Genomic DNA, 12,763 nt, shown 5'->3' with positions numbered 1-12,763 from the left:
AGAGAATTGTGAGCACCTGTGAGTGCTCAGTCAATATTATCTGTATTTTTTTGTATGACCTACAGCTCAGTGTTGTCTTCTGAGCTCCCAGGGAGGACTTCTGCCTTTTTAAAAGTTTATTTATTTATTTTGAGAGAGACAGAGAGAGAGAGAGCAAGCACATGTGTGCACCTGGGCTAGGGAGGGGCAGAGAGAGAGAATCCCAAGCAGGCTCCACACTGTCAGTGCAGAGCCCCGGTATGATCTCACGAACCATGAGATCATGACCTGAGCTGAGACCAAGAGTCAGATGCTTAACCCAGTGAGCCACCCAGGCACCCCAGGACTTCTGCCTTTTATGGCTCAATGATCGTCACACTAGACACGGGGTGGGGGTGTCCTAGGGTGGGAGGAGATTGCACTAGATCCTGATTTCTCTCCGTGGGGGAGTTTAGGTTTATCTGAAGGGCTCTGGATGAAAAAGGGCTTCACCACAGCATCTCCTGGAGGACCCGGGCTGCATCCCACCCCGGCTACTCCTCTGCCTTCCTGGCCAGCTCTGGGGGTCAAGGACGCACCGGGGCCTGATGAAGTGGCCATCGTCCTCAGAGAAAATGAGCAAAGTCAGGATGAAGGAGGGAGCCTTGCACAAAGGTAACTCTATGGAATACAAAGCATTGTCCTTTATTCTGAGATTATGTCCTTCTTCCCTTCGCCTTGTTTTCTGGTGCTAGAATGTCCTCTGTCTTAAAATTGTGATGAGGAGGATCTGGTAGGCTTTTCTTTTTTCTTTTTGGACATTTGCAAACCTTGGTGAGATGAAGGCTTGACATCCTCGTATAATGGTCCCCCATTTTTGAGGACGGGAGAGAAGTTACTAGTTGGTAAATATCTAAGTGAATCAATGACAGCCCGATTCATTTGTTCAACCTAGTGCACGTTGCCACACGGCGGTCAGGGTGCAAACCCAGGAGCCAGGTCATGTCGCTACACTACCTAAAGCTCCTATCCCTTCTAAACTAACAGCCAATTAGTGACGCTGGCCTCTGTCATTCTTCAGACCCAAGTGCACCCCACCTCAGGGCCTTTGCACTGGCTGGGATGCCTTTCCTGTACCAAGTCTCTACCCTTTACATCACTTGGGACTCAGCTTAAACATCTCAGAGGCTTCTGCTGACCTCCCTATGGAAACTAGCCCCTGCCCCGTCTTCCTGATGGCTTTTGATGACATCATCCTGTTTGGTGCCTCCGCCCCTGCACTTGAAATCACCTGAAATTATTTAAGGTAGTTGTTCACTCCCTTACTGTCTGTCTCTCATGTCGGTCGCCTGTCTTGTTCACTGCATTCTGTTGGGCTTCTGAGCCCCTAAAGCTCGCAACATTGGGAGAGGTATGTAACAGGTGCTCACCACATGGTCTCTGGGTTAATCCCAGCCAGGAGATGTGATAGGGAAGTCTCGACGTTGGCTGGACCACAGATCCCTCTGAAACCATCCCAGACTGATCGCAGAAGGGAGCGGGATGGCGTGTCCAACATAAAAGCACCCCCGACCCTGTGCGCCGTCAGACACAGACGGTCACCTCTTCACCGCCCGGCCCTGGGTAGGCACAAGGGGTCATCACAAGTGGCTGGTTAGAGTAGGAACTTACAGGGTTCCTTTGCTCTCAGATCCATTCCCTGCCCTTGCCCTGCTACCAAGGGCTGGCACCGACAGGCTGCATTTCTAGGCTCCCGGCCAGTTGAGTTTGGCACCAGGACGCACCATCAGGGCACTGGAAGGTGGGAGGAAGGGAGAAGCTGAGCACTACCCCTGCGGTCTCTTCTGTGGGTGGCTTCCATGGAACCCCCTCCCGTGGCTCCAGCCCGTTCTGGAGAGCCCCTGGGTGTGCTTCTGGTTTCTTCTGAGGACCTCCAGTGCCTGGCTCCTTCTTCCTCTGTCCCTCCTGACTGGGGTGGAGGCGGCTTCCTGCTCTTGCAAATCTCCGGTGTGTCCTCACTCTCCCCTGCGGGAGAGCGGCTTTCTCAGCACTAGAATCACCGGTTCCTTGTAACCTTCCTGTCTTTGCGAACACTTCACGTGGCTTCTCGTGCCCATCCCGGACCCGGATGGATGCACACGACTGCCGTGGGAGCTGCACGGGGAGGGGCACCTCCCACACATGGGAGGAGCCTGGAGTGGCTTCACTGAGGAACTTCTACCGGAGCTGAGGGCTGCTGGACCTTTGCGGGTAAGGTATCCCTTCTGGATCTTGCCCCCAGCTCAGCCCTGTCACATCACTTAGCCATCCTTCCGCCAGCCTTCCTCAATCTTGGCCCCCTGGATACTTCATTTGGGGGCTGTCCTGTGCGGTGTGACGTGTTTGGTGGCATCCTTGGCTTCTGCCCACTGGACATGCCAGTAACCCCCAGCACTTTAGCCGTGATGACCCCCAAATATCCCCAGACATGCCAAACGCCCCCCGCGGATCACGTTGCCCCCGCAGAGTACCCCGTCCTGATATCTACATTGAACATCCAGCCAAGTGGGTCCCAATCCTGGCTACACCCAAGAATTGCCAAAAAAAAAAAAAAAAAAGGGCATTTTAAAAGAGTATCCAGAGCCAAGCCCCGCCCTCCACCGCCTGAATCAGAATCTCTGGGGAGGAGCCCTGGGAAGCGGGTGGGGGGGCGGCGAGGGGGGAGGATTTAAGATTCCCAGGTGATTCTGATGCGCCCGCGAGGTTGAGAGGCACTGGGCTAGTCCAATGAGATGCCGCTTCTACCCCGATTGTTTCCTGCTTCCTAGAGAAGGAACCCGAAGCTCCGCCCAGCCGGGGCTTGCATTGAAGTCTCCCAAGTGACAGGAGCCTCACAAACCAGGTATGGCCGAGATGCCTTTGTTAAACCAAATACCAAATCTAAAGGAAAAAAAAATGCATGCTCACCCAACAGACACATGCGTAAACTCACATCAAACCAAACAGCCACAATTTTCAGGCAGGACCAGCCCTTTCTTAATACAGATGACAGGGACCCCAAGGGGGGGGGGTGGGCTCTCTCTCACTCCCCCCCACCCCCTCGGCGATGTCTCCATTTCCTCCAACCCATTTCATGCTCTGGAATAGCATCTGTGTCCTGCTTTCTCTCCTGGGACGGCCGCAGAGCGCCAGTGGTCTGGAGGTATTGCCAGTCCAAACAGCTGCGGCATTGATGGCGCCGGTGTCCCCACCTCTCCTTGTCATCAGACAGACAGACAAACACCTCTGAGCGGGGACTCCTGCTCAGCCTGTCCTCCCTGGGAGGCTTAAAACAGGCCTTCTTAGTGGAGTTGGAAGTTTTCTGGCTTTGAGTCAAAAGTTAACTGTTTCTTTGCAATAAGCGTCTTTTACCTTCTCAAGTCACAGAAGTTCGGTCCCATCAACCTAAATCAGGTAAGGTTATTTGGTTTCGGGAGGTGATCCCTCTTCGCTCACTTCTTCTGAAAGGTTTCTTGGGCCACGTTTTTGGTCAAGAGCCAGCAAACTGGCTCCTGGGCAGTCCTCCCCGTCCCCTCCTCCGGTTTTGTAAATAAAGTTTTATTGGCACACAGCCACGCCCGTTCGTTTCCATACTGTCCGCGAGAGAGCAGAGCTGAGCAGCTGCAATCAGACCGGCTCCCCTGCACAGCCCAAAACATGGATGATCTGTTTCTTTGAGGAAAAAGCCACACGGACTGCTGTTTTTAAGATGACTTGGGGCGCAGGGGAGCTTTCTGCTGGGGAGTCCTGGGTACTGGTCCCAGGCCCACCAACTTACTGAGAAGACTTGGGCAAGTCCTGCTTACTCTCCGAGCCTCAGTTTGCCCATTTGTGAATGAAGAGTACTTGTTTGCCTTGCTTCCGGCTCCAAACTGCGACCCACATCAAATATATCCGTCCATCCCACTGCCCTGCCTGGATCTGAACGATGGCGGTCTCCATCTGCCCTGTCTCCAGTATGAGGGGCAGCCTTCTTCATGGCCTCCCTGCTCCCACTTCTAGGCCCAGCAGTCCTCCCCACAGCCCCGCACACTGCCAGAGGGATTCTGTAAGTTACCCAACCAGATCACACCCCCCCAGCTCAAACCCTCCACATCCTACCTGCTCCCCATGACTTCCAAGGACGTGCCTGGTTGACTCCCCGCTGCCTCCCAGTCCTCACCTCACTGTGTGCCAGCCATACTGGTCCTTGGGCTGCCACTCAAACCCACAAGCTTATTCCCACCCCAGGACTTTTGCCCTTGCGGTTCCCTCTGCCTGGATTGCTCTTCTCCTATCTACTTGTCTCCTCAGTTCATTCAAGTCTCTGCTCAAATGTTGACTGCTTCTGGGGCGCCTGGGGGGCTCAGTGGGGCGAGTGTCCAGCTTCAGCTTAGGTCATGATCTCGCGGTCTGTGGGTTTGAGCCCCGCATCATGGTCTGTGCTGACCGCTCAGAGTCTGGAGCTGCTTCGGATTTGGTGTCGCATTCTCTCTGCTCCTGACCCCTGCTCACTCACTCTTTGTCTCTCTCTCTTTCAGACATGAAGAAATATTTAACAAATTTTTTTAAATCCTTAGAGATACTTTTCCCAATCACCTTCTAAAATAGTTGTTATTTATCTGTTTGTTTCCTGTCTCCCCGACTGGATTGTAAACTTCCATGAGGGCAGGGACTGTGCCTGTCTGAAAAGATGATCACCAAATCCTGGGGATGGAGAAGGGGATCAGTATGTGCTCAAGAAACCCTTGTGGGAATGAATGAAGGAAAGAATACTTACCTCGTGGGGGTGGCCAGGAAGATGCAGATAATGCCCGTGAATATTTAGTAGCCTACTTGGTATGTAGTAGGTGTGCCCTGGAAGGTAACTGATTAGTAATAGTTGTCAGAAAGATGGAGAGCTTTTCCAGGGCCCCCCACCCCCACCCCTTGCATGTCCTTGGGTGACCCCTCCCCACTTCCCCTCCAAAGCGGGTCTGGAAGACTTTCAGGTCCTCTGCCTTCCTTCTCTCCCTGGATCTCTGCTTCCCAGAGGCCCGGCCGGAGGGGTTCCCATCCCCGCTTCTCTCCATCTCTCCTCCTCCTCTCCCTGTCAGGTGTTTTGCCCATCTTGGGTCCTAATTGAGATGGCAAATTCCAGGGACAGGGCTCACAGCCAACTCTGCCAGCCTCCCCTGCCAGGAGCAGAAGGAAGAAAACAAAACCCCCCCGCAACGTGGCGAGCGAACCCCTCTCCATCCAACGGGAAAGGAGCCTCCCGCCTGGACCGGATGGTCCATCCCATGGAGGCGGGAGCTCAGGTTGGCTGAAAGCTCGGTCCCAGCCTTCTCCCCGCTCCCAGCCAAGAAGCACCTGACGTCCCTCTGCCGCCCCACTGCCGCTGCGCCAAGCCAAGGGGGCAGTTTTCTGCTAAACGGAGACCAGGTGGTTCCTGAGGCAATTAAAAACCCCTGAGCTGGCAGTGGGCATTGATGTGCGGGAGTGCTGGCTTCCCGGTTCTCTCTTTCCTGGCTTTATTTGTTTGCTTTGGATTAGAAAGGCTTGTGCAAAACAGAGCCTCGTTTCTGTCCCGTTTCCACTCCCCCCTCCCCCACCCCAGGCTGGGAAAAGACCTGGTATTTGCAGACGCCATCCCTTGTGCACGCCAGAGGATTCCAACCCCCAAGCGGCTCATCCGTAAAATGGGGGACTGATTCCTGCGTTTTTGCAATTGTCATGGACACATCTCACAGTCGCAAAGGTGACTTCTTACGCACTTGTATTTGAGTTCCTTACGCAACAGGGATGTGGGGGGTGGGATATTCCGGGGGGGAGGGCAGCAGAGGCTGAGATGAATCTGCATCTGAAGTAGGAGGTGTCCACGGTGTATTTGAGGTTTGGGACATGCAGCCCAAACCCATGGATTTTATGGTGAGAGATCTCCCGAGCTTGTACTTGGGAAGAAACGAAGGATGACGGAGGGTAGAGGTTTTCTTAAGACTCAAGGGCGACTTGCATCAATGGCTCACTTAGAAGTGTTGGCCTGGCTGCGGGACCCATGGAAAAATGGACACCCACTTTCTGTTTCTACAGTCTAGTTGGGTGAACGCAGGGTTAACTAGACACAGAAAGAGCAGAGTGAACCAGTTCCCCGAGTCAACTGCACAAGTGTTAGAGAAAAGCTCAGACCTGCGTACTGGTCCCAGCCTTGCCACTCAGCTCTGCAACCTCAAGCATGTTACTTAACCTCTCTGAGCTTTCTTTCCTCTTATATAGATTGCGGATTGCAGGGTTCTTGTGAAGATCCAGTCAAGGCAGCACCTTTGAGTGCTAGCACGGCGCCTGGCACATTGTGAGCACAAAAGCTTGGATATTATGATTATCCACAAGAACAGTAACAGCACCCATTTCACTTACCAACCTTTGAGTGTTATTTCTGGATTGCAAAGTACTTTTCAAGTACATGCTCTCATTTAAAACACAAACAAACTCATGTTATATTCCCTGGAGTCGTCCAGCTAGAACGGGGAAGGAGCTTGGTGCTGCCTGGTCCAGGTGGCCTTGAGTCAGGTCAGACGATGGATTGCATTTGGATGTGTAGGGGAGCAGAGAGGGTATTCTGGGTGACAGGGAACCGTGTGAGGAAGGGCACAGCGGTGGGGAAGTCATGGTGTATGCTGGGGACAGTGGGAGATCAGTCCAATTGGAGTGGAAGGTTGTTGTCAGGGGAACTGAAAATGAAGGTGGCCCTAAATTCTATGTGCTGTGTCCATCCTAGACAAGCCCTCGGCTATCAGCAGCTTTGTAATGTGTTTGATGTAATAGATTTGAACCTCCGGAGAGCTAGCGTACTGCCCAACGCCCTTCTTGCTTCCCTCCCTCCTTTCTTCCCTTCCTTCCTTTCTTCTTTCCTCCCTCCTCCATTCCTTCCTTCCTTCTTCCCTTCCTTTCTTCCTTCCTTCCTTCCTTCCTCCCTTTCTTCCATGTATCTGTCCTTCTATCCACACATCTTTATTAACCATTCATCCAAATACCTATCATCCATCCATCCAATCAATTCACTTCAGTCATTCACCCATTGATTCCTTCCACAAGCATTCAACTACCTACATTCCAGGCTCCATGGAAGGTACAGAGGGGAAGTCAGCGATGAGTTCATCAAGGCACACAGTAGGTGCTCAATAAATGTTGTTAGTGGATCTCCTATGAGAGTTCCAAAGCCCCTGTTGAACATTACTGACCTCATGCGGGTTTCCCGAGACACGGATTCCCCCTGAGGTACCTGGACTGAGGAGTGGGGAGATGGGAGAGGTGAGAAAGAGCCCAAATACAGGAGTGCCGTTCCTCTCCCCCCATTTCTCCTACTGCCAGATTGCTTCCCTTCTCTCCCACAGCTCCTGGGACACTGGCAACCCACCAGCCCTCACTTCTCCTTATTAACCTGTTGGCGCTTCAACCAGCCTGTGACCCAAATAGCACTCTCTTCTTCCCAACCACCTGCTGCTTAAAAGAAATGTGCAGGGTTCATGATTTCAGTGGCCACAGGACGATCTGCTGCGATGGGTGGGAAAAGATGGCAAGAAAGCACGGCATCAGTGGCTTTTGATTCTTTGGGAAGCCAAGAGGGAAGCCTAGGGGAAGTGGGGTGCTGCTGAACCTCGAGCCCTTGTCGGTCCTTGGGTGACAGTTCGAATCCCACTAGTCTGTGTGGGAAAACCACTGCTGCTTCTTGACCTCAGCAGGGGGCTGGGCTCACTCCTCCCAAGACCTAGAGGTGCCAAGCCACCACCAGTCAGGGCTGGAAGGTCCCTGGAAGGATGCGGCGCACTGGGTGGGGCCGAAGGGCAGCCCTGTGGCTCAAGAAGAGGGTCTTCACGACTGTGTGTGCACGGGACCCTACCTGACCCTGAACCTGATGGGGAGACAGTTACTCCTTTTTGCGTCTTCTTTCAATTCCACCGTGGAGAAGTCTCAGCTAGATACTACTTTGTCTTCAACGTCAGCTCTAAGTAGTCCCAGCCAGTCTCCCCTTTTCACGGGAGAGTGGGCTCAGTCATGAATCCTTCCGCAGACCACGGGGACTGGCTAGCATCTAATAGCAGGCTCTTCTTTCTGTGGTATTCATTTTTCCAGTTAACTTCTCATTATGACATGGGCGTGATGTCCCATTTGAGATCAGGATGTAAATTTTCTTCCCAAATGAATTTAAGTAAAAACAGAAGGCGCTCAATGAATCATGTTGGGCGTGCTGCTCAAGATCCACGCTTGTGGCCGGGGGGCATTTGTAAATGACTCAAGGACGGGAGGGTCTCCAACCTCATAAATGTAAAGAGTAAAGACTAAGACATCTATAGCAGCCATGATGGGCGGGGCACACGGCTAAGGCTTTAGATACCTAAAACAGAAGATTTCCTAACAACTCTAGGAGGCGAGGAAAAGCATTAGCCCCATTTAACAGATGAGGAAACTGAGCCTTAGCAAGGTTAAGCAACTTGCCCCAAATCTCACAGCTAGCAAATGGCTGAGGCAGGACTTGAATCCAGAGATTCTGGCTCTTAGGAACTGTGTACGCAGCCACTAGGCTATAATTCCAGAAGAGGCAGGAGAGACATAATATACGTTCTGTATGCTCCCTCCCCTATTTCCCCTAATTGGTTTGATCCAGAATCTTGGCAATTCAGAAAACAAAATAGCCCATGAAGTTGTTGAAATCCTGGCCTGACTGTCCAGAGAGACCCCATTTCGTCCCCCGGTGGGATATTGGCACCCACTGGTTTTCTTCTATTCCGCCCTGGCTCTTCCCTTTTGCTAACCCCTAGGCTGGACACACTCTCCCAGGCCCCCTTAGCCTGCAGACCCTGCTCTCCAGCCAGCCTGCCCTCCGCCCCGGCCCCCTAGGAGCAGGGTGCCTGGGACAGTGGGCCAGGCCTGGGCCGCCCCGCTGCCCTCCTGCACTTCAGACCTGCCTCTTTGTCTCTCTACCCTTGGGACAAATGTCTCATTCCCCAGGGTGTCAAGGGGAAAATTAATCACCCGGGGGAGATCAGTCAGCCTGCTGACTTGGCAGGGGCAGACAAAGAGAAATAGGGTGTCTCGCGGATTGGTTGGGTCCCCCATTAAGAGGTGGAAAAATGCTTGCTTTGCGATTACAGATGGGCAACATTCGTGCCGGCGATCCCCGTCCCCGTCACCTCGGGAAATTGCTGGTAATGCGCTTCTGGAGAAGGTGGCTGTCTCCTCTCCTGGTCGCTCCGGCTCTGTCCTCCTGCAGGTCAAATCCTGGTCCTTCCTGCCGCCTTCGGGGCTGGCGCCTGGCTTCTCTCCAGGAAGACATCTGCCCTTTTGGCCTGGCCCTGTCCCTCCGGAGGTAGGGCTCCGGTCAACTCTGGCATCTATAAAACCCATTCTTTTTTTTTTAAAATATTTTTAATGTTTTATTTATTTTTGATACAGAGAGAGACAGAGCATGAGAGGGGGAGGGGCAGAGAGAGAAGGAGACACAGAACCCGAAGCAGGCTCCAGGCTCTGAGCTAGCTGTCAGCACAGAGCCTGACACGGGGCTTGAACCCACGAACGTGAGATCTGACCTGAGCCGAAGCCGGAGGCTTAACTGACTGAGCCACCCAGGCGCCCCTATAAAACCCATTCTTGACCTGCCACATGGAAGGTGCCCTTGCGTGGGGGATTTTAGGAGCACAGGCTCCTACTGGGTCAGGAGGGGCCCATGCGACCCCAGGCACGTTGCTTGATTTTTCTGCATCTCAGTGTGATGCCCCCACTCATGCCGGTCGTCAGATCCCTTTCCTGTTTGCCCCTCCCCCACCCCAGCTCTCTCCTAAGCCTGGGCTCCTCTGTGTCAGCTGGCTTCCACCAATGGGAGTCTGGAGAAGCCAGGGTGTGTCTTCCTCTCTTGCCCTGCCTTGGGGTTAACAGCCTCCTGTCCTCCTAGAGGGTCCCCAGCTGTGAGCCCAGCTTCCATCCGAAGACTCCATCAGAGGACTCCTGGCCACTGGGCTCCAGAAACATCGCCCCATCCCTCTGCTCCTCCAGGCAGCCTAGAGGTGGGGGTGTGACCCGTTCGTGGCCTTAGCTTTGCCTCTGTGCTCACACTCACAGTGGTGTCTGTCTCCTGCTCAGGTCCTGCCTGATACACCGTCTCACAGCGTAGGTGCAGGATCAGAGGAGTCCGTCCATGTCTCATGAGCAAAGCAGCTTGCAAAGTGCCTGGTACAGAACAGGTGCCACGTAAGTCCTCATGTAGTCAACTAAGAGTGACTGTTGTGAGCTGAGTGCTTACATCCTGATAGACAGTTTGCCTGTGCTGCATTATCTCAATTAATCGTGGCAAGGCTGACATTTTGATCACTCCTAATTTACGGGTAAGTAAACGAGGCTCAGAGAGGCTCAGGGACCCGCCCAGTCACACAGCTTATATGTGACAGAGACTGAATTTGAACCCAGGTCTGCTCCCCCGACTTGTGTCCTTAAACTCGCTTCTAGGCTGCACTACGATTCACGAAGGCTTTCAGGGGCATTGTAGGGTGAGTCCCAGGTTACCCACGAGGGAACCCAGATCGAGAGAGGGGCAGGAGCCCGTATGTGCAGGAACCGGCACCAGATTGTGGGTTCTCCACCTCCACGCAGCACGTTCCCCTGCCTGGGCTTACCTTTGTCCTGCTGAAGGGTGCCTCTCTCTTCTTCCAAGAGCCGGTCGGAGCCTCCTCCTCCAGGATGCCTTCCCTGGTCCACAGTGGCCAGCTGCGTGCCTCCCTTCAGAGTGGGGTAATGTGGATAGTTCTGACACCGTTTTCAGGCTTCTGTATTTCCAAGGAGTCTCATGTCTTTGTGTTTCATGTAGGAGCATCTTGGGACTGTCTCGTTCCGGCTTTCTCTTGAATGTCTGGCCCTCCAAATCACGGAGCCAGATCCTGGTGAGCCCCCTTTTCAGTCTGGCCTGCCTCAGACCTCTCTGATCAGCTCGATGCCCCATCAGCACAGAGTGTCTGGAGCCAGAGGCCTGGAGCCGGGGTGGGGCTGAGACTTCAGGCTCACCAGCGACAAGCTGTGTGACCGTGGGCAAGGACTGCACGTCTCTGTGCCTTGATCATTTCTTCAGTGATTCCAGGACCCCTTCCCAGTGCTGTTGTGGGGAGTCAAGGAAGTGCTCCCTCAGGGCTGTGGGGTCGGTGTGACCTGGTAGACCCCTATGTGTCTGTCCTGCGTCTGGGTACCCACCCAGTCACACAGCTCATATGTGTGACTTCTTGCTAGGTGAGGTCAGCAGCCGCAGACCTTTGTCATGGTCCCACTTGGCCTGAGTACAGAGCTGGCACAGGAGGCACGAACCCTAGACTCCAAGTCCTGACACTCAGGCTGTCATTCTCGCTCTGCTCCCGGGCTGCGTGACCTCCGCCGAGCCACAGCTCACCTGTGGGTCTCAGTAGCCTCAGCTTCAAGTTGGGCTGTCTCATCTCTGTCCCCCTCTGCCTCAGAGAGAGGTGGGGACATGAGATGAGATGACAACCTCTAGGGACTGTTAACGGTGAGCCATGAGTTAAAAAAATGGGAATAGCGATCCCATTTTACAGATTGGCAAAGTGAGGCTCAGGACAGCCAAGAGCTTTTGCGAGGCCGGGTGTCCAATCCCCGTTGTGTGCCTGTTAAATCACGTCATTGCCTCTGTCGGTCCTGCCTCCCTTACCTTTCTCCCCGTCTCTCTGTTCACTTGCTCTCTCTCTTTTTCAGGTGTGAAAAGTCGAAAGCAGACGGATCAGTCCTCTCAAGCAGCTTGTGTTCTATGTTCTCATTTCCTTCACTCCTCAATCCAGTTCTCGGAAACCCTCTTTAAGAATATAAAGGATCCACCTAGCTCAAGGTGGTCCTGAGCTGCTCTGTCTAATAGGGTGTGGCTATTTAATTTTAAATTAATTAAAGTTAAATAAAATTCGGAGTTCAGTTCCTTAGTTGCAGTAGGCACATTTCGAGTGTCCAGGAACCACCCCGTGCCTGTCCCCCCCACCCCCGCCCCCATCGGGACAGCACAGATACAGAGCATTTCATCATCATGGAGAGCCGTTGATAATGCCGATGTTTCAGGTTGGACAATTCTTTGCAGGCCACATCCCCTGGCCTCTACCCTCCTCCCCAGCTGTGATGACCAGAAACGTCTCTTGACGCTGTCACAGGTCCCCTGGGGTGGGGGTGGGAACCAGCGGTCCACATGATTAACGTAACACCCCTTTCCTGCTCCGAACTCTGGGGACTGGGTGTTTGATGCAGCAAGAGGGGCTGAGGTTTTCACTAGAACTTTCTCGTTGCCATGGTGATGCCCACGCGGATCTGGGCCTCGGCCATACCGTGTTCAAGGCCTCGCTCGCCACCTTCCTGCTGGGTTACTTTAGGCAGGTCAGCGTACCTCTCTGGGCCTCCGTTCTCAGCTGCGGCGATGAGCAGAATGGTAACCACGTGACAAGGCAGTGGTGAAAACGAAATCACCTCATGCGGACATAGCGCGCACCAAGGAAATGTGGCTTTCTCCTTATTAGACAAGGGCCTGTCCGGCAGACAGGAAGGCCGATGCCGGTGCTCCCAGGAGATGGAGGGGGTGGAGAGCCTGCCCGCTGGGAGGCCCCGCAGCCCGGAACCAGACATCCTCTGTCCCTGACCTCCAGAGGGTCCGCCCGGATGGAGGTGGGCAGTGGGGGCGTTGCTGTAGGGACGCAAGGAAGGCGAGAGGAAGTAAGGGGGGGCACTCATCCATCCAGAAACATCCATCAATGCAGAGGAAGAGGCCAGGCAGCTCAATACAGGAGGGGTTTGCGAGCCAGGA

At 53.7% G+C, this 12,763-nt stretch overlaps 1 long non-coding RNA gene across 1 annotated transcript; it reads left to right on the top strand.

Annotated features, from left to right (window-relative positions):
• Positions 1-1,907: 1,907 nt before the first annotated feature.
• On the top strand, positions 1,908-11,833 carry LOC115278375. Its single transcript, XR_003902849.1, has 6 exons — positions 1,908-2,208; positions 2,766-2,839; positions 9,087-9,301; positions 10,072-10,179; positions 10,793-10,865; positions 11,680-11,833. It is a non-coding gene; the product is annotated as an uncharacterized LOC115278375 (long non-coding RNA).
• The last annotated feature ends 930 nt before the right edge of the window (positions 11,834-12,763 follow it).

Source organism: Suricata suricatta, chromosome 14 (assembly GCF_006229205.1).
Source record: "Suricata suricatta isolate VVHF042 chromosome 14, meerkat_22Aug2017_6uvM2_HiC, whole genome shotgun sequence".
In the NCBI taxonomy this organism is placed as follows: domain Eukaryota; kingdom Metazoa; phylum Chordata; class Mammalia; order Carnivora; family Herpestidae; genus Suricata; species Suricata suricatta.
This window is presented reverse-complemented; position numbering and strand designations above follow the sequence as displayed.